Below are 27,807 nucleotides of genomic sequence, written 5' to 3'. Positions count from 1 at the left end.
GCACCTTAGAGACAAACTAAGTTTGTCATAGGTATGAGCTTTTGTGTGCATGCACACTTCTTCAGATACAATAAGCCTGCAACTTTCACACATTTAACTTGTGCACATTCAGCTTTATGCATGTGGCAAGCAAGCAAGCAAGCAAGCAAGCAAGCAAGCAAGCAAGCAAGCAAGCAAGCAAGCAAGCAAGCAAGCTTAAAAGGGGAACAGAAAGGGGGTGGGGCTCTGGGGAAGATGACTGGCAATTCCACCCTCCATTGAACCCAATGTGATTTTGGCTCTAGGCATGATCTCCGGAACGTAACCTCCATGTAGGTTGTGTGTTTTCTGCAACACCAATTTTGCCGCAGTTGCAGTAGTTGCCTGTACATTTCTGAGCTCAGTTCAAAGTGCTATTTTGACCTTTAAAACTTTACAGCTCATGACCCCCATTATCTTTTGCAACATGTCTTCCAATATGAACCTACACAGACGCTTGGATTTTTATCTGAGTCTTTCCTTTGAGAGGCTCAGAGGGTGGCGACAAGGGAAGAGGCCTCATTTTGGTTCCGAGTTAAAAGCTTTTCTCAGACTTTGGTGACAATGCTTGCCTGTTTTTAGCTTCTGGTTCTGCCGCTGGAGTTTTGTAGATTTTCTTAACAGATTGCACGGTGCTATTATTATGATTAACCTTACCACCACCCATTCTTATGCTCTTAAAAATTGTAGTATGTCACTCAGAGACCTTTGTATTCACAAATAACAAACAAGTTCAAGAAGTAATAATAATAATATGGGATCTTCTCTGGAATAGCTTTCCTGTCAGATTTGCCTCCATGGAAAAGTTACATGGATAATTGGTTCAGACCTGCTAAAGATTAAGTCATCCTGTAATTGCCTAATGTGGTGACAGATTGGCACATCTCTGAATCAGTAACTGGGGGGTGGGGTGGGGGAGGAAGCATCCTGAGCACACCTAAAGCTGCCTTATTCTGAGTAAGAACATTAGTTCATCTATATCCCAGTATTGACAATTCTGAATAGCAGTCATTCTCCACTACCAGGTGAAAGTCTTTCAGATCCTGTAAGTCAGGGGTCAGCAACCTTTTTCAGCCATGGGCCGGTCCACCGTCCCTCAGACCATGTGGTGGGCCGGACTGGTATATTTTGGGAAAAAATATGAACAAATTCCTATGCCCCACAAATAACCCAGAGATGCATTTTAAATAAAAGGACACATTCTACTCATGTAAAAACACGCTGATTCCTGGACCATCTGCAGGCCGGATTGAGAAGGCGATTGGGCTGCATCCGGCCCACGGGCCTTAAGTTGCCTACTGCTGCTTTAAGTGGAGATAGCCAAGTGTTGAACCTGGGGATTGACTGTGTACAGAGTATACGTTCTTTCACTGGCCTATGGGGTATTTGGTTTGAACTGCTGAGAACAAATGTCTTAAGTGTGCTTCTTGAATAATTATTTGTCTTTATATCCTGCCAGCCTTCGGTCCTGGAATCAAAAACGGCTTACATGTTTCAAGGCACTCTTCTATCCAGGCACTGATCTGCTTAGCTTCAGCAAGGTGGTAGCTTCACGTGGCTCTGGAACATACCCTGGGAACGATACTCAATTTAATTAAGGATTGGCACAACAAAGGCTGTGACTTGATAGAACCAACTCCCTTGCAAAGTCTGCAGGATGAACAGACTCCATCCTGGAAAAAAACATTGCAACACTTGTGTTCTAGGAAACGCCCAGTGGGGTGTGTTTTTGGATCAAACTAAAAACACACCCGGAGAAGCTGTACGCTTTGCTGGGGCTGACTTGCACTCAGTTTTCAAACACTGCTTTGTCTAGAGTGGATATGCATTTGAGGACCATTATGTTTGTAGTGGATAGGGCTGGACTAAGACTGGGGACACCTAGGTTCAAATTTCTGCTTGGTCATAAAGCTTGTTTGGCTGGTTTGGGACTGATTGCCTTCTCCTAGCTTCAGTCTCTCAGGGTTGAGAAATTAGTGGTTAATTTGCAAGCCACTTAGAGGAAGAGCAGAATACAAATGTGATAGATAAATAAGATCAGATCTCTTTCCTACACAAGCCCATTTTTTCCTGGAGTAGCTCAACCCGGGCAGGAGAGAACATACCCTTTTCACCTTTTACCTATTCTGATTATTTGGACTAGTTTGATGTCTTTCTGCGACTTCTGGAGGAGTGGTGATGGTACGGGAGCTAATCTGTTTCTTGGCCTTTTCTATATTCCCACGGCCTCCAATCTTAGAACTTTCATCTGCTGTGGAGGTTGATCTCCTTCCCAAGGCTGTTTTGGTTCTGGAGTGCATCGTACCTGACAAGAGTCCTGCTGGATCAATCCAGACACCCATCTAGTCTCTAGTCCAGCACTCTGTTCTCAGAGGCCAATCAATACACATGAGCACAGCACTTCTCTTCCCACTTGCAATTCTCTGGTGTTCAGAAGCATGCTATTTTGTACCAGTAGAACATAGCCACCAGAAGTTTGTGGCCTGCGAGCGGGTCTTCTCTGTGGCAGCCCCTAAGTTGTGGAACCCCCCCTCCCAAGTTGCATGTGTCAGCTTCCTTATGCAGCTTTCAGCAAATGCTGAGGTGTTTCTTTACCCTGGCCTCTTTGACATTCGAGATGCGTGTTTTCAGGACCCGCCCTATAATTTGCTTTAACTGTTACTGACTTCTGGATTTTAAATGGTTGTAGTAACCCGTCCTAGGATCTGGTGTTGAAAGTGGGTTAACAAATATAACGATAGTAGTAATAAATAATCATCACAATTAGCAACCAATGATAGCCTTATTGCATACATTCTCTTAAAGCCATCCAAGATGGCGGCCAACACTGCCTCTTGGTGGGGGCGAGCTCCATGTTTTCAGCTATGTACTTTCTTTTGTCTGTCCTGAATCTTCCTGAATCTTCAAGCATTCAGCTTCATAGAATTGTCCCCGAGTTGTAGTATTATGTGAGAGGGAGAAAGCTCGTCTCTATCCACTTTTTTCACACCATACTGTGTACCATTCTATACAAGATAACTTACTTAACCTTATGTGTTGAAACGGGTCAACATCTGATGGAAACCAATGCCTGGCTGGCTGCAATCAAGGCCTGGCTGAAAGTCCACTTTAGAACAACATCTAACTCCTCCTTAACCTCTGTGCTTGAAGACCGCATTTCATCTAGTAGATGGTATAGAGCAATTCAAGATAAAATCCGTAGTTTGGGCATTGCTCTCGAGAGCCTTGAAGCATGTGATGAAAGTTACATATTCCAAATAATCAAGCAGCGGCTCTATGTCCATGAAAGACAGTGCTTGTTACCTCATACTCCGAGATCCTGTTCTCCGGAGGCCTTAGGTATTACAACGCCCTACGGAACCTGTGCCCAGATATCTAAAGGATCTACTACTCCCTTCCTATTGAAGAGCCTTTATGCTTGCGAGATTAAATGCCTTCCCCTCTGCAGTAACCAATGGTAGATTCTCACATACCTCATATTGAGCCAGTTTGTGTGCCTGCAACCAATAAGTACCTGATTCAATGGACCACATTCTGTTAGATTGCTCTCTACACAGCAGACCTCACCAACCGATGCTGAGCAAAATGTTGGACCTCTGGCCTATAACTCTTGAGAAGAAGTCAAATGAGGTTTCTCCTGGCAGATCAGGACAAAGATGTCACTGCTTTAGTACCTTCCTTTTTAGTCACAATTTTACCTGAAAGGGTTCCCAACGAACCATCCTTTCGGGGAACATACCGGGCGAAGCAGTATATCTAAGTGCAAATGATCACAGTGTGACCTTATGACCCTCGACAGCTTCACCCGTGTCCTTTTAATTATCCCAGTGACCTGAAATATTTTATACTGTGATGCCAGTTAAGGTATTTGATTTGATTTGATTTACAAGATAACTTGCTATGGCTTCTGACCTGTTAAATTTGGACCTTGCTAGCACTTAGAAATAGGGGAGGGACACGAGTTCTGGCCACCCTTGTGATGTTGGACTCCTATCCCCATCCGCTTAAGCCAGTGTGGTCAGTGGTTAGAGAAGATGGGAGGAGCAGTCAGGCAACATAGAGAGGCACAGGGGCCCCACTTCTCCTAAGGGATTGGAAAATGGAGACATGAGACATTGGATAAGGATGCTGCTCCTGAAGACTGTGCTTTTTGTCAGCTGGTCACAGCTGGTCACCTCAGTTTCAACTTTTTCTCATGCAGGTGGAATTGCTGAGCATTTGGAAAATCAGGTTGGCCCATAGGCATGTGCGTTAATAGTTGAGCCTGCTCTTGCTGTCTCCTTGTGTCCATGCTATTACATAATCCGTTGCATAACCAAAAGAACCTGACTAAATTAAAATCTGGTTAACTTTTTCTTTTCTTTTCAATCCTGTGCTTGCCTTCTCTCTGCCAGCAGCTGTAGGGCCTAACTGAAATCGACTATGATGCTTAGGAATAACTGGACGGGTTAAAAGCAAACCACGCTGCTGTGAGTTTTAGTAAGAGCCCTTATTGAATCCATATGGCCCATTTGGTGATGTGGGCGTACAACAAATTGCTCAGCATTAGGGGCGAGTGTGTGTGTGTGTGGGGGGTCACACTTAGTATGGGCTTGTAAATAGCCACTCTTCTGCTGGTGCACAAGACAGTCTTCCAGCTGACTAGATAGGGATGCTATACAGTCGTTAGGACTTCTCAAGAAGTGTTTATTTTTATAACTCCAGAAGAGCTGTTAGTGGGCCTGGCAGCAGTTTTGAGGTGTGCATGAATGTGCTTAAATTGGGGGAACTGTGTGTGGGATGAGAGGACTAAACACATCCTTGCCAGCATTGTTGTTCAGTTCAAAGTCAGTGCTGATCTTATGTGGCAAGTGCAGTTTGGATCTTCATTTGGAAAGTACTGATTTTATCTTGGGACCTTGCCCTTACGGGAAGAAGAAGCTCTCCGGGCTCTATATAGTCTGTGCTCAAAGACTAATCTGTATTAAGACTAACTGTACTAAAATAACCCGAATTATGTGATGCTTACAAATCATGCAAGTTAAAGGAATCTGGTGGGTATTTTGCAAGCTTTGCAAATTTCATCCAGCTTTTGCTAGTCAGAAAAGGGGTGAGAAGAAGCTATATTGGACACTTGAAAGCCTGAGTGCCGACCACTGGGAATTTTATTCCGCGCTTCTGAGTTTCACACCAGACATTGCTGATGCTCTTGCTCGCTTGAGGGTTAGAATGTCCTTCCTTTAAAAAAGAAAGAAAAGAAATTTGACACGTTCTCTGCTGAATTCTTTGTTCAGTATCACATTGTGCAATCTATTCTGCTGGATTGCAGTGCACAGACTGTTTCCTGAGAAGACAATTCCACATTGAATCTTCATTTCTGTCATCTTGTAGGCTGTGTAATAAATGGTCCTTACTGGGTTTGTGTGTGTGTGAGTGTGTGTGTGTGTGAGTGTGTGTGTGTGTGTGTGTGTGAGAGAGAGAGAGAGAGAGAGAGAGAGAGATATTTTCTTTTGCAGGCGATCATTAGGTGTGGGGTGGCTGTAATATTTTGTTAATGCATGGGGTGTTTAGGTGAAGTAGATGTCACAAATGGAGCTGAATTATAGCCTGTTAATCCCCCTCAATGCGCTGCAAGATCAAGCCTTTCCTCTAATGGAAAAAAGAATAATCTCTACTCCTTCCACCTCCAAAAGCCTTTTACTGGTTTTACACTTCCCACCTGAAGGTTGCAGAGTTCTCTATATTCTTCACATCCCGTTTCACTTCTGAGTTGTTGTAGATTATGGCAATGTGTAGGTTTTTCTTTTTTCTTTTAAAGCCACACTGCACTGAATTAAAACACAAACAATCCATCTGGTTGTACTCTGCTGGAAAGGAAGAGCTTGTTCAGAGTCCTTACTTCAAATTGAGTTACCAGATGCTGTAATGCTTCCTATTCCCTTCCAGATAATAAAGTACTTTACCAGGCATGCTGGTGGTGAACTCTTCCATCTGCACTCACCCTGCTTGACCAATGTCCATAAAGACCGTTCTTTTCACTACCCTATAAGTCCATGCCCACATGCATTTGAATTTGTATTTTTTATGCAATTATTTCATTCATTTATCACAGAATTGTAGATTCTCCTCCTCATTCAGTCGTCACAGCAACCCTGTGAAGTATGTTAGGCTGAGAGGCAGTGACTGGCCCAAGGTCGCCCAGTGAGCTTTATTGGCTGAGTTGGGATTTGAACACTGGTGGACCTAATCTGACACACTAACCATTACAGCACACTGCCTGTCAGTGTGAGGAGCAATTTCGGTTGTACAGTGGTACCTCAGTTTAAGTACGCAATTGGTTCCGGGGAGCCATGCGCTCCCCGAGCAGTACTTAAACAGAGCACCTCTTATGCGCATGCACGAAGTGCCGATAGAGCACTTCTGTGCATGCGCACACTGCACAGATCGCTTCTGCACATCCGCGCACCACGGAACCTGGAAGTAAGCACTTCCGGGTCTGCGGAGTACTCAAACCGAGAGTACTCAAACCGAGGTATGACTGTACTGGTGTTTGTGTTTGTCTCTGCCTTTTAATTTTTTAATTTTTCTTCAAATTTCTGTTATGGCAATTACAGTAAGTAGCAAACAAGGCATGTGTGTAGATAGCTGTGCATACACTTCAAAAAAAACAAAACAAAAAACCCAACAAAACCCTGCTGAGGAAGTTCACAAGCAAACAGTCAGGAAGTTGTAAATTTGCTTGTGCAGTTTTGGAGTTGGGGTTGGGGGTTATGTGCAAATCTATTCAAATCTGCTATTTTGTGCAACTATATGACTACATCCCTCTGTGCAGGAGCATGCTAAGCAGAGTTAGAAAATAAGTGAAACCGATTGTAAATTCTCAGCACACATTTTTCAGGTCGCTGGTGTGGAGATGTTTAATGTGTGATGTTTTCTGCAAATCTGAGGAAGGAACAAAGTGAGGTTCTGCTGCTCTGTTCAGGAGCACTGCTGGAAAGGAAACATTGTGGAGTTGTGGGTGTGGAAAGGGGAGTGGCAGAAAGTGATGGTTGAGCCACCCACCCCAAAACAGCAAAATAAAAAATCTGCAGCCCTGAGTGGAGCTGTTTGGAGCCCGATTTCCCCCAAAGTTACCAACAAAACTTTAGGTTCCGCTTACCAAAAAGCTCTCCAAGGACACAAGAGTGTCCAGTTGCTTCACCCTCTTTTTCAAGATGCATCTTTTAGGGTGTGCAGCTACACATCTTCGACAAGAAAATGGTTGGACTTGCTGCCTTTGTTTCTGAGGTTTTATTTTTCTAACTGCGGCTGTTGAGCCTTGCCACCCCTTCCTGCCGAATAAGTCTGAAGTGCCTTATCTGCTGTATTGTAAACCCTTCTTCTGGTTGTCTTAACAGCCTCTCTCGCCCAGGGGGAGAGAGAGATGTATAAAAAGGGTCTTTTCACTACCAAACAGGAAGCAGAATGAATAGCAGGAACTTCTGATAATGCACCGTCTGTGTAAAAGAGAAAAAAACAGCCAAGAAGGAGGGAGTGTGTGTGTGTGTGTGTTGTGGTTATGGCGTTGAGCAATGAGGAGGGGGAATTTGTCTCTGAGAAATGTACCAGAGCGATGATTAGACCCACAGGAGGTATCCAAGACTTGCTGAGTGTAATTAATACTTGTGGCTGAAGAATGTTCCCTCTTCAGCTAATTATAAACTTGCTGCCCAAAGTGCTGACCCAGGAAATATCTGCCTGTTTTCTTTTTCGTACACAAGAAGTTGTTCCCAAATCCATACTTGAGGGTGCTATGATACCACTTTAAACAGTTGTGGCTTCCCACAAAGAATTCTGGGAGCTGTAGTTTAAGAGTGCTGAGAAGTCTTTTGGAAGCTCCTGCTTCCCTCACAAGGAAGTCCCTCTTCACAAGGAACTCTGAGAACTTCCCTCCGCTTTTCCCATGCACTGTGTAATTTCATAAACTTCTCTTGTGCCACCTCCTACTCAGCTTTTTTTCTAAACTAAAAAGTCCCAAACGTTGCAACCTATCCTCATAGAGTTGCCCCAGTCCCTTGTTCATCTTGATTGTGCTTTTATGAACCTTTTCCAGTGCTACGGTATTTAAACCCTGTGTATCAGGTGCTTAGGAAGGGCGTTTCTGATGTAGAGATGCTGGTGTGTGGTTGCCTGCCAGAACTTGTAGCTGCCAGGCCACTATCCCCTTCCTTGCTGACATCAGTTAACGCTGAGTTTCCAAGGCATGTGCAGCATCTCCTAAGCCCAAAACAAACAATAATTTACCAGATTTTTTTCAATGAATCGGGGGACATTTATTTTTTATTTTTATTTTTGAACCTGAGTAGCAACAGGGAGTCAATAGTGGGGATGGTGAGGCAAAAGACCCTGGGCCCAAACACACATGCATATTGTATAAAGGTGCAAAGCCCTTCTTTCGCACCCTGTGAAACATAAATGCACAGGGTTTTTTTAAAAAATGGCAACGGCCCATGACTCCCGAGCCTCCCCCGATCTCCTGCTCCCTTCCCCCTTTGTTTTGACTGATCGGGGGAGGCTCGGGAGTTGCAGCCGGCCGTTGCCCAGTTTTTAAACTGTGCATTTATGTTTCACAGGGTGCAAAAGGAGGGCTTTGCACCTTGCGTGGCAGGGAAACCGCGGGCCTTGCGCTGCCCACCCACAACTCCTGAGCCTCCCCCGATCTGTCAAAACAAACGGGGGAAGGGGGCAGATCTGTACCGCCGGATGTCCCTGGTTCCCCTTCAGCAGTGGCGGTGGCAGCGAGCAGCTCCTGAAGCCAGCCAGAGCCAACTGCGCTACTAGGTTGGCTCTGGGCTGCTGAGGCTGCCACTGCCATGTTTCCCAGGGACAGATTTGCAAATCTGGGGACATTCCGGGGACGGAATTTGTCCAGGGGCAGATTTGCAAATCCGGGGACTGTCCCCGGGAACCGGGGATGTCTGGTAACCCTAATTTAGGTTTGATTCCCTGCCCTCTTCTCCAGCTCCCTGCTCAGTAGGATGGCTGGAGCTAGTCTCCCTTGTGCCTGTGCGAAGTGCTAAGAGCATCTCCGCAGTGGAGTGTAAACATGGAAAAGCCCCACACTCCTTGAGCTTGGGAGCATGATCTATTTCTGCGGCTGCGCTAGGCTTCCAATGTGTTCAGAGAGCCTTGGAAGCACAGCATGGCAGAGGCTGCGTTTGAGTGAGCTTTGGGATCGGTGCACACAACCATTCCCCCCTCCATTTGTGGCACTCCGGGTTGCCATGCAGAAGAAGTCTACCATAGTTTCCCCCCCCCCAAACCAGGGAACTCTGGTTACCAGCTTTGGAGCAACCTAGGATTTTAAATCACAGTTCGATTGGTTTCTTTGTTCTGAAGCTGCTAACTGTACTTTCCTGGTGTTGGAGGAAACAGGATTTTCTGGTTAATTGGTGACTTCTGCATTGCGTTCAGGTACATCGCTGAGGGAGGACAGAGGAACCTGTGTGTGTGTTTGGGATTGCGGGCGAGAGGGAGCAAAAAGCTGAGACGACGAACCAAACCTGGGCAGGCAAACCCGACTCCTTCTGCTCACTCTTGTAACCGTAGGTGGGATGTAGGGATTCTAACCTACAATCGTGCAGTGCTTTGAAGGAATCTGAATTATCCTTTCCTAGCTAAACCTTGGAATTTTGCTTTGTGCTTCATGGCAAAATATATTGTGCATCAGTAGTCTCTGTTGGCAGCTGGTTGGGACGCTGAGAGTGGAGACAGTGTATTTGCGCGGGGCCCCTGTTCTCCTTTGCATTTGCTTGGGTTCCTAAAGCTAGTTAAATATTTTCCTGGCTTCTGTTTTGTCACTCATCTTAAGGTATGTTTTGGAGCAAGGAAGCAATAATAAAATGACATATGCTGATGTTTGCCAAAGCTCTGCAAGCTCAGCGTACGAAACTCTGCAGACCTACCTGATAAATATTCCAGCCTGGTAGCTTTAAAGAGGGAAGGGCCTAATTAAGTCTGCAGTCTGTTCAGCTTTCAAGTTGGGTCCAGAGCGGTAATGCTTTTTACACTGGAAAGTTAAACACTGTCATTATTCAACAGCGAAAAGCGCACACAGAGCTGACATTGTTTCTGCCTCCTTTTGATTTAATAATCATTTGTAGCAGGTTTGATGGGCTGTTAGCTGGTGTCTGTTCTTTTGCAGAGGGACTTTTCCTTATATACAAAGACATGCTCTGTGCGATGGCGCCTTGTTCGTGTGATTCATGTTTTGTGTAATATACTACCATTGATTCAGAGGTGCGTGTGCACGTGTGGGTTTGTAGTGGAGGAGGAGTGAAAACGTTTTGGGTACAAATCTATTGTAGCTGAACTGCTTCCAGAACAAATTTCCATTAACTCCCAAGTCTTGCAAGGAAAACCCACAAGACTAGAAAATCCACACACTTTTTAACTGGCCTCTTGACGGGTATATACTTACATGGAAATTATCAGAGTCACAATCCATAAGTCATTTGGACACCAGCCCCACCATCATTGGTGGGACTTACTCCCAGGAAACTGAATGCAGCTAGGATTGCATATGTGGGGCATGGAAGAAAGAGAACTAACCTGAAACATACAAAACTGCCTTGACTCAAGCCAGACCATTGGTCCACCTATAGCTTGGTATTGTCTACATTACATAGATTACTGCAACATGCTTTCTGCAGGGTTGCCCTTGGGGCTGGTCCAGAAGCTTTAGCTAGTATTGAGTGCTGCAGATAGACTGATGATGGGAATAAGGATGTTGACTTACCATTGCAGGGTTTCAATGGTTACTGAAATGTATATAGATTGCTTTAAATGCATAGGTCTTAGGAAAAGGTACTTACAGTACTATATAACTGCCTGTCATCTGTACTCTCTCTCTCTCTCTCTCTCTCTCTCTCTCTCTCTCTCTCTCTCTCTCTCTCTCTCTCTCTCTCTCTCTCTCTCTCTCTCTGTGTGTGTGTGTGTGTGTGTGTGTGTTTGTGTAGGGGGGGGGAGGATGGTAAACTTTGAACAGGTATTTGCTGCTCCAGTTAATTTAGAAATCTTTGGGAATACCTCAGCACATAATGGATGTGCTAAATGCACATTTGTCAATGTTAAACTGGGGATTGCAGGGGACCTGCTCTTGAGTTGCATCATTAGTAGTGAAACGAGTTGGTTTTGCTGATTTGTGGAATGTATGAAACTGCACTTTTTTTTTTACAGCACTTTATACCGGGGTGGATAGAGTTGTCTTATCACATCTACTTTGATTCCCCCCCCCCTTATTGAACCTGAGGAGCTACCAACCAGCAACAGGTGCAGAGACTTGTAGTTAGAATTAAAGAACAATCTGAGCACACTCTGAGCCTAGGAATGGCTTTTTCAGTACTGGAGCTGCACTGCACTCACCGACCTTCCATGTACAAGTCCAGCTCTCATTGGGTTTTTTCATTGGAAAAAAATTGGTGGTTTCATTGGAAAAAAATTGATCCTGTTCTACCTTGCATCCACTTCTGCTTTAGGCCAGTCACCCTTGGATATATATATATATATATATATATATATATATATATATATATATATATCAGTTGAGCTTCCAGTTTGTTGAAGAAAGCCGGGTATTGCAGAAAACTTCAACAAGGCTTCTTCCATTGCAGCCTTGAAGCACCTTTTTGGAATTGCATCTCTGTGTGCCGTTGTTGTGTTGATAAACAGAGGGAGCTATGGAGAGGCACCCTTTATCACTGTGTAATAAGGGTCCTCAGCTTGGCAGGCAAATCTGCACCTGCCCCAGAAACAGTGTGAACCTCTCAGTTGTCATTTCATAAGCCAGGGTGTGTGTGTGTGTGTTGGATACAGCTGTGAGACCTGCTTGTAGTCTAGTATAGGGAGAATGTGGGAACCTGACTCACCACCATTTTTCAGGAAGGGCCATTGCTCAGTGGCAGAGCATGCATTCAGAAGGTAACTGGTTCAATCCCCAGCATCTCCAAGTGGGAATGGACCCTCCCTGAAACGGTGGAGAGCTGCTGTCAGTCAGTGCTTAGCTAGATGGACCTAATAGTCTGACATGGTATAAGCCAGCAGCTTCCCTTTGTTCCTTTATCATCTCCAAAATGGTGTCTCCATAAAAAAAACACATGTGACTGACTGGTGAGTTTGCAGGGGGAAGATATCTGCACAGTAGTGACCTTGCAGGCGTTTTGGAGCATCAGCATATGAGGAGAACTATTGTAGCAACACGCTTGCTTTCCAGAGGAAGTTCTGCAAGGATTCCTGCTCTTTTCTCCAGATGTGTTTTCTTTGGAAAGACTGGAGCCCTTAACTTGTTTGTGCTGGGCTCTCTTTGGGCCTCTTTGGCTAACAATGCGACTTTAAGTTTGGTCTGTTTGCAGAGCGTGTCCATTAAATCCCCCTTTCCTGCTCAGAATAAATATTGCCAAGGGGGGGGGGGTTCCCTTTCCCTCTCCCTCTCCTATCTCTTCTTCCTGGACTCTAAAATGTTTAAACTAGCTTCCCAAGACAAGCTGAGAGCCCCCTCCAGGGGTCTTTTTAAATTGTGTGTTCATGACTGTTTGTGCTCATGATGGTGATCACGCTTTCAATATTGTTGGGGGCAAACGTTGGGGGCAGACATACACTTTCATTTCCAATCAGTGCAAAGCTTCCTATAGCTTCCTGCTGAAATCCTGTAACTGCCCATACCACAAATGTTCTGTGCTTTCTTGGCCTTGTTCTTGTTGCGCTATAGTGCAAGAATGTTCCCCCAGATGGCAAGAATGTGGTAACACTGGGGAAGCTTTTCAGAACAACTAGTGAAGCAGTATGAAGTGGTCTGCCATGAACACACTGTTATTGCATCAGTGACATGTTGCAGAATGCACCCATCTAAACACATAAATCTGGAGAGGGTCTAAGGCAGTATTGGTTTGTGGGCAACCTAGAGTGTACAAGTTCAGAATTTTACTTTCTTCTAAACATACCTTAGGGCTCTGGATGGGGGGGGCATCTGTGAGTCTAGTTCCTTGTACCCTGCACCACTAGGAATGTAGGAAGCTGCATTTATACAGAGTCAGACCATTGGTACATTTAGCTCAGTGTGAAAGACACTCTGGCAGTGTCTCTCCAGGGGATTCTCTCTACCTGGAGATGTTGGGAATTGGACTTGAGACCTCAAATGCCTACCATTGGAGCTACAGCCCTTCCCCTTGCTGACTAGAAGATCTGTGAACAATACAAACCAGAAATGGGCACCACAGCCTAGAGCACTCCCTGGCTCTGCAGTTTCTTCAACTTTTGGTCCTCTGCTTTGATCCTAACCATCCTTAACCTGGTACTGCCCAGATGTTGCTGTGGACTGCAACTCCCATGAGCCGCAGTGAGCCTGGCTGATGAGAGTTGGTGCCCCCCAGATGTTGTGAACTACAACTCCCATAGTCCTTGGTGGTTGTCCATGCTGGCTGGGACAGATGGGTGCTGTAGTCCACAACATCTGAGCTGTCTTAGCCTCCTACCTCTACCCTGTGTATCTGCCAGCTCCTGTGGGAACGGTAGGCCTGAGTAGGTAGTTTTCTGTCCACTAGCACAAGGGCTGTTGCATCAGTGGACAGGCGAGTTTTAATGTTGTTCAACAGAGGAATCCTGTGCAACAGCTGAGCTAGTGGAAACTTGTTAAATGCATTGCACAAAGTTACCAGCAACCTGCTTATACATTACCTTACACAACGACGTTTAACTGGCGCAAAACATTTAACCAGTGGAACAAGTGTACCACTAACTTAGTGGATATACGATAATCTGTAGTTTCTGACTTGTCAGCCTTGCATTGAGATTTCATGTTGTTTTTATCCATTTGTATTTATTTAGAGACATTTATAATTGCAATACTGTAATGTAAACAAATAAATCCAATGTAAAATTCTAATTTAAAAATAATAATGGGTTTCTATCCTCCTTGCTCACTTTCTCTGTACAGCTCCTGCTGTAGGGCACTTTTTTTGCTTTCTCGATGATGACGACTTGTAAGAGGATATGGGAAAATGAGCTGCTTTCAAAGCATCCAGGAGCAGCGCCTGGCTTCTATTTCATTGGCTTGCAGAGGGTTCATTCATTCATCCAGTTTGCCATCTGTTCTAGCGCACAAGTATGCGGAGACATTTCCTCCGTCTGACCCACTTGGCATCGTAGCTCTGAAAGCCTGCAAGGCTACATGCAGCTTAGCCTTTGCCAACCCGGTGCCCTCTGAACTGCTTTGGACTGCAATCCAGCCCTATCGACCCCTGCCAGCACACCTGAAAATAGGAATAAAAGGATCTGGGTAAAAGTTTATTCCCGGAGATTGAATTAATATGAGTGTTGAAAAGCACAATGCAGCTGATGGAGGAAGTGCATTATTCTACCAAGCTCACCTTTAGTTCTGTGCTCCTTCCAAGGGAGGAAAAGGTAATCATCCTTGCCATCTCATAACCAAGGGAGCAGTGTGTGTGTGTGTGTCCGTCCGTCCATCCATCCCTGAGGTTTTGTGGGTGCTTGGGGGGAGGGAAAGGCTTGAAGGGCCCTGTTGTACCCATGTGTGTCACGTTGGTCACCCCAGTCTACAAAACCCCCCTTTTTCTCAGGCCGAAGGTCCAGCATTCTGTTCCCTGCCATGGCCAGCTGGGTTCCTCTGGGAAGCCCACAAGCAAGGTTTTGATGGCAGCAGCCCTCCCTTGTACTGTTGTTCTGCTTCTGCTGCTCAGAAGTATGTAGGAAGTTGCTTTATACCAGGCATCCCCAAACTGCGGCTCTCCAGATGTTTTGGCCTACAACTCCCATGATCCCTAGCTAACAGGAGCAGTGGTTGGGGAAGATGGGAATTGTAGTCCAAAACATCTGGAGGGCCCAAAGTCTGGGGATGCCTGCTTTATACCAAGGCAGACTATTTAGTTCCGTATTGTTCACGCTGACCTGCAGCAGCTGTCTAGGGTATCAGGCAGGGGACATTTCAAGCCCTAACTGGAGAAGCTGGGGCTTGAACCTGGGAGACCTTCTCCATGCAAAGCTCTGCCACTGAGCTGTGGCCCTTCCTGGTCCAGCATCATTTTTTTCAGAGTGGCCAGCCAGATGCATTTGGGAAATCTAGCACCTCTGAGCCGCATGGTTCTATTTCCGTTGCCATGCCCTACAGCTGTTTATGTGACTGTCCTCCATGGGTTTGAAAGCAGTCTTGAGCCAACATCAGTTGCCATGTCTTGAGAATTCCACAAACTTGATCCCACGTAGTATACAGAGGTAGACCGGGAAGCTCTTTCCGACGCAGGTGCCTTCTTTGTCGGAGACCTCCTCTTAACTAACCCAGGCCTTTGGCCAATTCACCCTTTGTCACAGAAAACTGGGTCAAAAGATCATATAGCTCGTCTTGCGGTTTCCTTGCTCTTGGCCGAGCCCTTCATTCAGGCGTGGATAAAGCGAGGAATTTGATCGGACCTGCTCATGTCAACCAGGCTTTGAACGATGTGAAATGGGATACAGGCTGGGTTACTGCTCCCTGAAGGGTCTTGGCGTTATTGATGCAAACAGGCACAAAAGGCCGGGGCCGGGGGGTGGGGATGGGTGGACTGTTTTCAGTTGTGACCTCTGGTTAAGTTTAGGAATTGGAATTTCAGAGGTACATTGTTTTTGCATCAAGTACAGCTAGTGGTTCTCGGGTGCGGTGCCTGTGATGTAATGACAGCCATTTCTCTGGAGGGCTGGCTTGAGAAAAAACCTTGGCACGGACACTCAACCAGCGGTGCGTGGGGATGCTTCAGGATTTCAAATGTCTTTCTCCCCACCTCTGAGTGCGCAGCGTTCAGTGTGAATGTAGGCCTGCACACTTACGCTGTCTGCTCACTTGGCTCTCCATAGGGAGCTGCTTTATGTTGTGTTGGTGCATTGACTGAATGCCAGCAGTTCTCTAGGCGTCTTTCCCAGTTGTATCTGGAGCTGCTGCAAACTGAACCTGCTGCAAAGGGGTGCTTCCCACTGTAGCACAGTCCTTCCCATATTTATGGGCAGAGGAGGAGTGAGGAATTCAGTGACGTATGTTTTCCAGAAGGGAAAAAAAAAATTTACTTAACCTTATTAGGGTAATTTGCATCTGATAATTTTCAGTTGTCTTTGTCCATGGAGTTTTCTTGGCAGGGATACTGGAGTGGCTTGCCAGTTCCTTCTCCAGGTGGATCACGTTTAGTCAAAACTCTCCACTATGACCTGTCCGTCTTGGGTGGCCCTGCACGGCATAGCTCATAGCTTCTCTGAGTTATTCAAGCCCCTTCGCCACGACAAGGCAGTGATCCATGAAGGAACCTAGACAGCATCTTAAAAAGCAGAGACATCACCTTGCCGACAAAGGTCCCATAGTTAAAGCTATGGCTTTCCCAGTAGTGATGTATGGAAGTGAGAGCTGGACCATAAAGAAGGCTGATCGCCGGAGAATTGATGCTTTTGAATTATGGTGCTGGAGGAGACTCTTGAGAGTCCCATGGACTGCAAGAAGATAAAACCTATCCATTCTGAAGGAAATCAACCCTGAGTGCTCACTGGAAGGACAGATCGTGAAGCTGAGGCTCCAATACTTTGACCACCTCATGAGAAGAGAAGGCTCCCTGGAAAAGACCCTGATGTTGGGAAAGATGGAGGGCACATGGAGAAGGGGGTGACAGAGGCCGAGATGGTTGCCAACATGAGTTTGACCAAGCTGCGGGAGGCAGTGGAAAACAGAAGTGCCTGGCGTGCTCTAGTCCATGGGGTCACGAAGAGTCAGACACGACTAAACAACAAATTTTCAGTTAGCATCTGAAAAGATTTTTTCATACTGCAGAGCAGGGGTAGCCAATGTGGTGCCCTCCTTGCACTTCAAGTCTCATTAGCCTCAGCCATCACAGAAAAATGTGTAAAGGATGAGGGAATTTGTAGTCCAGGGGTCAGCAAACTTTTTCAGCAGGGGGGCGGTCCACTGTCCCTCAGACCTTGGGGGGGCGGACTATATTTTTTGGGGGAAATGAACGAATTCCTATGCCCCACAAATAACCCAGCATTTTAAACAAAAGGACACATTCTACTCCTGTAAAAACACGCTGATTCCCAGACCGTCCTCGGGCCAGATTTAGAAGGCGATTGGGCTGGATCCGGCCCCTGGGCCTTAGTTTGCCTACCCATGTTGTAGTCCCACAGTATCCAGAGGGCACAACATTGGCCGCTCTATCTGTAGAGTGATCTAATCTAGCATATTTGGTTTTTATCAGTCAAGTTTTTATTATGGTTTGTAGCCAACGGCCATTACAATACAAACATAAAGTACACATATATAAAATGCACACACAAAAATGGATCATCAATCCAATAAGACAGTGATAAACCCCTTGGATTTACTTGCATTTAGCAAACAGTTGAAAAGCCAAACTGCCACTCTTCCCTAAAGCTGTACTGTATATCCATTCTTTGTTACTAATGAACTAGAAAACGTTCTGCAGAAACATAAAGCACTGGGAATTTTTCAGAAAATATCTGTTTTGGAAAACTTTCTGTGTCACTGGAGTAACTTGATATGTAGCTGCAGTTGTGCTATGAACGTCATCTAAAGGCAGTAAAGAGATCCAGCGTGGAGTAGTGGTTAAGAGCGGCAGACTTGTAATCTGGGGAACCGGGTTCATGTCTCCGCTCCTCCACATGCAGCTGCTGGGTGACCTTGGGCTAGTCACTCTTCTCTGAAGTCTCTCAGCCCCACTCACCTCACAGAGTGTTTGTTGTGGGGGAGGAAGGGAAAGGAGAATGTTAGCCACTTTGAGACTCCTTCGGGTAGTGATAAAGCGGGATATCAAATCCAAACTCTTCTAAAGTGTTTTGCCTCACAAAAAAACACACCTATAAACGAATGGTTCCTCCCAAGTGTGGACTCAGCCCATGAAGTGCTTAGTAATCCCATGGGCAACCTTCCAAAGTAGAACCCGCGTATTCTGCCGCCTGGCCTTACAAGCAGGGCAGTTTTTGCAGAGGGCTCTGAAGCAGTAAAGGGAAAGGTGGGGCATCACATGTCAGTGGGGAGACATTTACATTTCTCATGTAGATTTAGAGGTGGAAGGTACCGCCTAGTTGGGTGGCAGCTCTCTAGAGCCTGCTGAGACATGATCTTCCAAATCTTCTTTCCCATTTTACCTTTCCTGAGAGCATCCGATATACTGTATGTGCAAGGCGGAGAGAGGTGACCGCCTTTTTCCTTTCCCCCTTCCTCCTCCTCCCTCTTGCACCTGTTCTGTGGCTTTAACCCTTGTATCTTTTTGTTCTGACCTGGCACTATTGCATAAGTGTAGGGCATTTGTTGTTTTGACTTTCACATACCATAGGAGCAGGTGGAAATTTCAAACACGTGTGTGTATATGTGTGCTTGAGCATATGTTCAGCATTGCTCCTTCTGTTAATTTTTTTATTTAAAAAAACAGACCCATGTGTAATTCTTCCTGGCCTAATAGCTTTTGGGGGTGGAGGGGAAGATGTTCTGGCATCAGCTCTTGTCCAAAGGTTTTGGCTAAGCCAAAAATTGTGGCTCCTCCTTCTACCCCAGTTGAACATTGTGCAGCCGCAGCAAATTCCCCCAGCTCCCTTGCCTGCAGGAAAGGGCAATGGGTGCAGCCTGATTTGCCTCGGAGGTGGATGAGAAAATGCTGACAGGACCCAGGTGGGGTGGGGAGAGGGCTGGTTTGGCCTTGCCAGAATGAGGTCCCTGGGGTGCCTTAGCTGCGCAGAAAGAGCAAACATTTGTGGGACTTGGGGAGTGGATGGTGACCACTGTGCCCTCTCCCACACCTGCAACTTCAAGGTTTGGAGGCATGCTGGGGCCAGCCACACATGCCAGAGGGTGGCAGAAGCACACTCTCCATGGTGAGTGAAAATGTGAAGCCCCTGATCGCTTAATCTGATGCACTTCCTCAATGGAATTCTTTAGCTACACCTGATAGGACCTTCCACCACATCTTGTTTTCTTTAATCTGTGGACATGTTAGTAGTTGCTGTATCATTGAGATAATGCAGTTTGCAGAGTTTCCCAAACTAAAACAAAGTCACAGATAATGTTATGTAGATTCCACCTGCTCCGCCTCAAAAATGGCATCGGCAGGGAATGATTTCCAGAGCGGCAGGGTGTATGTTGGTGCTATGTGTATGTGGGTCCTTGTGCTGCCTGCTGCAATGTTTGCCTCGCTTTCTCCCCATCTGGGGTCCCAGATCATTGTTTTTTATCTCAATTCAGGCTGAATTGCTTCCAATGTATATATTCACCAATGGGCCATTTCAATTTTTGTGTTGTGAAAGGCTAACTCCTTCCTTACAGCGATGCTTTTGGGTTTTCAGATCTGCAGAAGGGGTCCTTTTGCTAGTTCTGTTGCCCTCTGTTCGGGTCTTTGCATGGAGAGTGGCAGCCCGGAAAAGGGTGTTTTGTGTGGCAGCCCCTAAGTCAAGAAATTCCCAACCCACAGAGGTATGTCTTGACACCTTCACTAGACAGCTTTCTGTGAATGCTGAAGATACTGTATTTTTAAATTGTTTTAGCCCACCCTGGGACCTTATATTGAAGGGTGCACTAAGAAATTGGATAAAAGATTATCCTCATGGTGCTAATTATTTGGTTTAGATTCTCCTGAAACATAGCTTGCTAGTTTTTCTTGATCACCTAAATTTATAATCAAAACCCAAATCATTATTATTGTTCTCAGACAATCTTTTGTGTACATGCCGTGATGGACAGCAGCCTGAAAATCCCATCATTGATCCACACTGCACGTTATATGTACGGTAGTTGGTTCTCTCCCTCCCCCCACCTCTCATTCACGGAAGACCATTTGCTATTGCCACAGAAGAATATAAATATCCATTTGCTTGGCATTGAAAGATTCACAGCCAAACCTCTCGGCTAGGGCCTGCGTGTTGGATTCCTGCCAGCACCATTGTAGCCCTCTCTTCTATACACAATTCACTGCTACAAGAATTTTTGTGTGTGTGTGTGCTTTTAACCGAAGATCTCAATGGCAGCCTGCCATTCCATTATTTAATAATTAAATTGTCAAATTATTATTTCAACTTCTTCCTTAAAAAGCTTTATTAAGTCTTAGGGGTGGGCATTCCATTCTTCTTCTAACTCAGGAGGTAGAAGCTTTTTGCATTCCTTCGTGTTCTTGTCTTGGCTGCCTTGCTCCGGTCAAGCTATGCAGCTGTTGGGCAGAGAGAATGTTAAGTGTTACAATCCGGGTTTTTTAGCTTGGTTGGTGTCCCTAATTATTATTGGATCCCCCAGAACTATGATGTGAACTGCACAGACCTACAATTCCCAATGCAGTTTTAACAACCAACTCCTCTTCACAGGGAACTCTGGGAATTGTAACTCTTGGAGGGGAATCGGGGGTCTCCACATTTAACAAACTACAGTTCCCAGAATTCTTTTGTGGAAGCTCATAGGGTTTTAAATGCATGGTGTGGATGTGTACACCCAGAAGTATGGATATGGGAATTTTCAAGGCGGTTTCTTGGGTAGAAAAAAAAAGGGTAGCTATTTCCTGTGTCGTAACCTTTAATGCGCTAGATGCATGGTGCTGGTGTAGCCTTGTTTCACTATGTAATGATGTTTGTTACAAGATAAGCTGATGAGGATGACATTCTCTCCAGTTGGTGACCAGACGAATTCAGAAATGGATTCCTCCTGTGGACCACCCTGCGCGCATTTGTTTGTGTGTTGGACTTACCAGTAATTACCTATAGCAACGTTAACAAAAAGGGAGAACTTGTGGATGTACACACTGGACATCTAACACAGCCTGGTTTCAACCTGAAGGATAGTACCAACATTGCTTAGCTTCAGCGAACAAAGCCCTTCTGAGCATTCCCTCTTCAAAGCTCCAAAACTACCACTTTGGACACAGCACCATTTTTTTTTTACTAAGCGACTGGTAGAAGTGGAAGCAGATATGCTTTGCTGCGAGAATGCAAAAATTGTTTTGTTCGTCATTGGAATAAATATATGGTATTGGCGAGGGACTACATTTTGCCAGGCTCCATAACAAACTTGACTGAAGTGCTGTTTGATGCTTCCATCTAGTGTCTCATCCTGGCTTTCTTATTCATGGGAAGCAATGAAAGCAAAGGCCAGCTGCTGAGGAGCCTGCCTGAAAGGTCTATTTCCATTCAAATCCCCTCCTCTCCTTTTTTTGACCTCATCCTTCTATCATCACCCTTCTGTCATCACCTTTTGCCTTTTTTAGCAGCAATTTCCCAGCACAGTTTAGCCAGGAACAAAGCTCACTCTTTCTGCAGCAGTTAATGACTTGCTATGAGGAACTAGAGCACACTGGCCCATTAGCTGGCTCTCCTAGTTTTTGTTTTGGTTATAGGAATAATCAACCGTGAGACCTGTGCGCAACCCGCCCCTTGGATTTTAGGTCACATCCCATGCCATGTGTATTAAAGCGCATGGCTTTCCCTAGAGAATCCATGGGAGCTGTGGTTTGTTAAGCATGCTGGTAATTGTAGCTCACAGGATTCTTTGGGAGAAGCCATGTGCTTTCGTGTGGATGTGACCTTTATAAGATTAGACAAATTCATGGATGGAGGAGAAGGCTATGTTGTACTTCCACCGTGGAAGGTGATATGCTATTGAATACCAATCACTGAGAATCACAGGTGAGGAGAGTGATGTTGCTCTCAGGTCCTGCTTGTGGGCTTCTCATAGATGTGGAATCATAGAATTGTAGAGTTGGAAGCAGTGTCAGAAATTCAGATATATAGTCCATTCGCCAAATGGCACCTTAAACCTAGGTTACGGCTGCTACAACAGATGTCTAGGTGCCTTTTTTTCTACAGTGAAGTTTGTTCTTGTTATTATTATTCATTTCATTTCTATATTGCTTTATATATTTTAAAGAACAAATTTCAAAGCCTTTTACAACACATTAAACATCAAATAAAGCAATCCAGAATGATTCAAGCTTCAATGAAAATATTTCAGATCCTTCTCTAAGTGACAGTCTGCTTTCCCCAGTTTGGCTAACGTCTAGCACTGGTTGGAAGGGACCCCATGGGTCTTCTAGTCCAGGCATCCCCAAACTTCAGCCCTCCAGATGTTTTGGCCTACAGTTCCCATCATCCCTGACCACTGGTCCTGTTAGCTAGGGATCATGGGAGTTGTAGGCCAAAACATCTGGAGGGCCGCAGTTTGGGGATGCCTGATTCTAGTCCAACAGGGGTTGGCCACTGTGAGAACAAGATGGGCCTCTGGCCTGATCCAGACAGGCTCTTGTGTTGAATTTCTGACACTTCTTGCCTGACGGTATCGTGCGAATCTGAGCATCAGCTGTGCAGTTCTCTCCAAAATACTCCATTGGGTGTCTTCCCATGTGGGAGAAGCAAAGTTGCTAGGAGGAGAGCTTGGTTGATTGTTTTGCTTCTTTGCGGTAAGGGATGCTGATAGCCTACTGTATAGTTAAAGAATACAACAGCTCTGCTAATTTGAATGTTAAACACCTAACATTGTTTCCCAGCATTTGGCAGGGAGGGATAGGGATTTGGCTTGGCATGCATTTTAAGGCAAACCTACCAATTCTGCACTTCCTAGAACAGTGTGAGAACTGAAATGGTTAACTTTTGAAATTTTGCACTGCTCTGAATTTTTTTTGTAGTGCAGTTCTTTAAAAAAGGAGTTTATAGTGGGGAAAGTGTGCCTAACAATGCGCACACGTTTATGAAAATAGCATGCAAATACGCATTACAGTACGATTTCTTGCAAGCAATTTTGCCTGTGTCCCTGAACATGCTGATGACAGATTTTCATGAGGACTTAAAAAAATTCGCAATCTAATGCGAAAAGGGTAATGAACTGAACTTGAGACTAGAAAAATTAGAACCTGAGAATTTAAAAATCTGTCCATCCTTTGTTACGAGGCAGATCAGCTTTGGGCAATTTCTTATTAAAAGATTAGTCACATTCCCAGGTGGACAAGTCTACCAATGACTATTAGGATATATAAATAGAACCTCTGCAAGGGCTTTTCAAAGATATTTGGTTGGCTGTTGTTGGAAGCAGAACATGGACAAGGTAGAGCGTATAATAATAATAATAATAATAATAATAATAATAATAATAATAATAATAATAATAATAATAATGGAGCTCTTCATATGTTTGGTATGTGTTGTCTAAGTCCAAAGTAAAACATGACTGAAAAGTGTCCTTTCTGTCAGCTCTGAAAGCACCCTTAAATTCCGCCTCTCATGTAAAACGGAGGCATAAGAACCTGCTGCATCAGGGCAGTGCCCTATTTAATATAGCATCCTATTGTAGCTGTAGTTGACCAGAGTCCTGTGGGAGACCCACAAGCAGATCCTGAGCACAAGAGCCCTCTCCCAACTTGCAGTTTCCACTGCAGTGGTACCTCTGGTTACGAACTCAATTCGTTCCGGAGGTCCGTTCTTAACCTGAAACCGTTCTTACCCTGAGGTACCACTTTAGCTAATGGGGCCTCCCGCTGCCGCCGGTGCACGATTTCTGTTCTCATCCTGAGGTAAAGTTCTTAACCCGAGGTACTACTTCCGGGTTAGCAGAGTCTGTAACCTGAAGTGTTTGTAACCCGAGGTACCACTGTAACTGGCATTTAGAAGCATTACTGCCTCCGACCATGGAGGCAGAGCAATAACCATCATGGCTAGTAGGCATTGATGATAGCCTTATCTTCAAGTTAAGGCAACTTAACTCCCCTCCCTCCCCTTTTCTTTTCTTTCTTGTGTGGTCCCCTCTACCCACAGTGGCGGGCTGGTAATTAGCACAGCAGCTGGATTCCATGCAGAACAGCTTCTCTGCAGATGTGATAAACGTTAGGTGTTTGCAAAAGCCCATCTGCAAACCCCCCACCCCCATGCCGCTGCTGTCTTTCGGTCACCTAGGTGCTTCTATGACTCTCATGTTCTCCCCCCCCTTTCCCTTGCTATAAGCGTATCTCTGACCCTCCCTCCCTCCCTCCCTCCTTGGCACCAGACCACAAGATGCCTTTGTAGGAGACAACATGATATAGCGTGGGAATAGACCCTCATCAGCACCACTGCTTGGCTCTTGATAAAGATGAACACCCCCCCCCAAAAAAACCCCACTAACTAACTTATTTAGGCTGTAGTTTTGACAGCTCCCACGCTCTTGTTTAACATTCCAACTTTTTTTTGCCATGTTGACTCTAGTGGTAAGGATCAATGTGCACAGTGGCTTGGAGCATATATATATATATATATTTGCAAATAATAAAGGATTGTGATTCTGTGGGTACGCTTTCACACCCCATCTCACTGCTAGAACGCTTTCCTTTTGCCCTAAAACAATTGAAACTCATAGAGAAAAGTTGCCTCCGTGTTGTGGTGTTGTCAAGCAGTTGTTTTATTTAAAGAGGGGACAGAAAGTGTATGCTTTCAACGTATACACAGCCTGATACACATACGGTAATTATTATTAACTGGGGTGGTGAAACAGAAGGCTTGTATAGGAGGCGTTCTCTATTGCATGGCTTAGCTGAAATTCACTAAGTTACAGTCGTGGTGGTTTAAGTGCCTTTTGCAGCAATGAATGCAATTCCTAACATTTTAAGAACCAAACCAATATTGGGCTGCTTGGAATCCTGTGAAACTATCTTGGGTGGTTATTGTTTGAAAAACTGAAGGGGTTGGACTCCTGGGATAGCCAATGTCATCCTAGTTTGCAGTTACTGTGTCCAGAATTATTGGTGTTGATCACCCCCCCCCCCAATTTTTTTGCTCTGGATTTAGAGTTTCCACAGAAATCTGAAAATGAAAAACAATGAAACCCAGATTAAATTAGGGGAACATACAAGCTTGCATTTTGATGAAGATGAGTTTTGATGAGGATGACATGTGGATGCTGCACAAAACTTGTTTGAACAAGCAGCACCCAGTTTGCAATAAGCTGCCACGTGGAAGCACCCAAGAGGCCAGGTTCAATCCCTGGCACCTCCAGCCATAAAGCATATATAAGGACTTAGATGACCCTTGAGGTGCCTTGCAATTCTACAATTCTATGAGCCTGCAAGGTCACTTGGCCACAGCATCATATGGTTACCGTGTGTGTGTGTGTGTGTGTGTGTGTGTGTGTGTAAAGGTAAAGGAACCCCTGACCATTACCGTGTTTCTCCGAAAATAAGACACCGTCTTATATTTCTTTTTCCTCAAAAAAAACACACGTTGGCTTATTTTCAGGGGGTGTGTTATTTTTTAATTATGTGTCCAGCCTTGCCTCTTCCTTGGCGCCCTCCAGAACTGTGCCTATCACTATGTCTTATTTTCGGGGTATGGCTTATATTGCACAAATGCTTAGAATTCCTGCTACGGCTTATTTTATGGGTATGTCTTATTTTCGGAGAAACAGGGCCAGTCGTGACCGACTCTGGGGTTGCGGCGCTCATCTCGCGTTATTGGCTGAGGGAGCCGGCATACAGTTTCCAGGTCATGTGGCCAGCATGACTAAGCCGCTTCTGGCGAACCAGAGCAGCGCATGGAAACGCCGTTTACCTTCCCGCTGTAGCGGTACCTATTTATCTACTTGCATTTTGACGTGCTTTTGAACTGCTAGGTTGGCAGGAGCTGGGACCGAGCAATGGGAGCTCACCCCGTCTCGGGGTTTTGAACCGCCGACCTTCTGATCGGCAAGCCCTAGGCTCTGTGGTTTAACCCACAGCGCCACCCACATCCCCCATGTGTGTGTGTACTCACTAACAAAATGAGCTATTATAATATGCATACACTCAACACACACAATTTGTTCAGCTGAATTTACAAGGGGTTACATGTTTGAGTAGGTGCAGTTTGTGTTATTACTGGAGCATTCTTAAGTTGGCTGACTTTCTTCTCCGCTGCCTCTACCCTCTGTAAGTACAACACGTCCGTTGTAATAAAAAAGCAAGAGTTCCTGCTTAGATTTTTTTTTTTAAAAAAAGATGAATTTGCATTCATCCTTTAGCTTTTATGTGGGTCCACTCAGTCATAAAGCTCACTGGACGTAGAATGGATACACTTGTGACACAGCCTGGATTCTGCATTTTTGCCGGTCAAGTGCTTTTGCTAACGGGCTTAATAGCTGCAAATGTTGAATGGAAAATTATATTCCAACTATTTTCAATATATTGTTTTAATTGTTGTAACCTGCACAGGAGCCTTAGGGTGAACGGTGAGTATAAATAAATAAATGTATTTTTATTTCTTTTTAAAATAAAAGTATTATTAGGCTGTTCTTGACTCCAGTTTTTTTTTGTTATAATTTTTAATTCTTGTTGGTTGTCAGACCTGATTTCTGCTGTCTTTTCTTATTTTATTGAATTCATGAACTGCGCTTCCAAAATAAATACAGCAAGGTTGTGGCTGACTACCCCCCCCTTTACAATTATTCCTTTTAGCCAGACCATGGTGGTGTCCAGGAAAAACTCCTGCCTGAAAATTCTCTGGTGACTGGAGTCAAGGGCAGAGTGGCTTTGTGGACTCCTGAGTCCCATCAGTTCCTATCTAGAGTGGTTGATGGTGGGAGATGATGGTTATTATAGTCTAACACAGCAGCATCAGGAGGGCGTCCAATTGTCTCAAGGCATCAATTCTCCAGATATCTGGTACCTTGTGATGCTTATTGCCCAGGAGGGCTTTTCAGAATTGATTGTATTCCATAGTTCACTTTGTATGCTGCTTTCCCACATAAACATGTCCAGAGCAGCTCACATCACTGCAAAAAACACAAATCAATACATCGCTGCAGTAGTGGTCTAAATGCTGGTTCATTTCAAAACATAGCGTGACAACAAAAAAAATCGTTTTGATCATATTTGTTTTAACATTTTAAAGTACTCTTAAAATAAACTCTCAAACTTTGAAACATATAAATTGATATCATTTAGAGAAAATATAGAGGCTGGAATAGGATATGACGAACATTTACAGTGCAGTCGGATATTAACGATATAACCAGCAATTGGTACATGGAGTACAGTACTACCAAATAAAGTGCATAACATTTTTTTCATAGAGGTTAAAAATTAAAGTGCGCACAGTTCCTAGCTGTACTCTTACACCGAGAATACATACTGAAGGGCAAAGTTTTGTTTGTCATAACTGGGAGATTTCCACAATGGTCTTGTGAATATACGCTTGCAACACAAAAGAATCTCCTCTAGGAATATAAGTATCTGTCCTTGTACCACTGACCCATCTAGCCCAGTCCTGCCAGCACAGGCTGGCAGCAGCTCTCCAGGGTGTTCCAGGCTGGGGACATTCCCTGATATACCTGGAGAGGCTGGGCATTGAACTTGGGGCTCTACACTTGCAAAGCATATACAGTACTTGACCATGGAGCTGCAGCTGTTGCTTAGTATTTTATTATTTGGTGTACAGCGCTCTACACCCAAATCCTGGTTCTCATAAACAAACCACAGCATAGATTTAGCAAAAAGTACTTGATGTACTCCTCCCCACCCAAGAGCATTAGTAATCCAGCATGGGCCCACAATGTATTTTTATGCCTACTTATATTTTTGTGTTTTATTGACATTTAAAAGACACACACACACAAAGTGGACTTTGTTGTGTAATTTATTGAGGCTTTGGCTTGGTCTGCGCGTCACAGTACACTGCTTTAGGGCTACATATACGAGCTGCCCCCGAGTGAAGCAGCTGACTCTCGAACTCCCCCCTTTCATCTCCTGCAGTTGCTGGAAGGACTTCTGCAGCATATCGTTCCCATTTCCACAAATCTTGGTTTGCAAATTGCGAAGTAGGGGG

General features: G+C 44.9%; 1 protein-coding gene across 7 annotated transcripts in view; it reads left to right on the top strand.

Moving 5' to 3' along the window:
• AKAP13 (A-kinase anchoring protein 13) overlaps positions 1-27,807 on the top strand; it is a 233,000-nt gene that overhangs the window by 22,183 nt on the left and 183,010 nt on the right. Inside the window, exon 1 of one of the 7 annotated variants that reach the window (XM_060282933.2) lies at positions 9,472-9,581. The exons of the other annotated variants lie outside the window; for them this stretch is intronic. The gene's annotated coding sequence lies outside the window, so the exon portion shown is untranslated. Of the gene's footprint in view, positions 1-9,471; positions 9,582-27,807 lie in introns of those variants that run through there. 7 annotated transcript variants of the gene reach the window in all.

Source organism: Zootoca vivipara, chromosome 13, assembly GCF_965207765.1.
Source record: "Zootoca vivipara chromosome 13, rZooViv2.hap1.1, whole genome shotgun sequence".
NCBI lineage: Eukaryota > Metazoa > Chordata > Lepidosauria > Squamata > Lacertidae > Zootoca > Zootoca vivipara.
The sequence above is the reverse complement of the archived record's forward strand: the minus strand, read 5'-3'. Positions and strand labels throughout refer to the sequence as shown.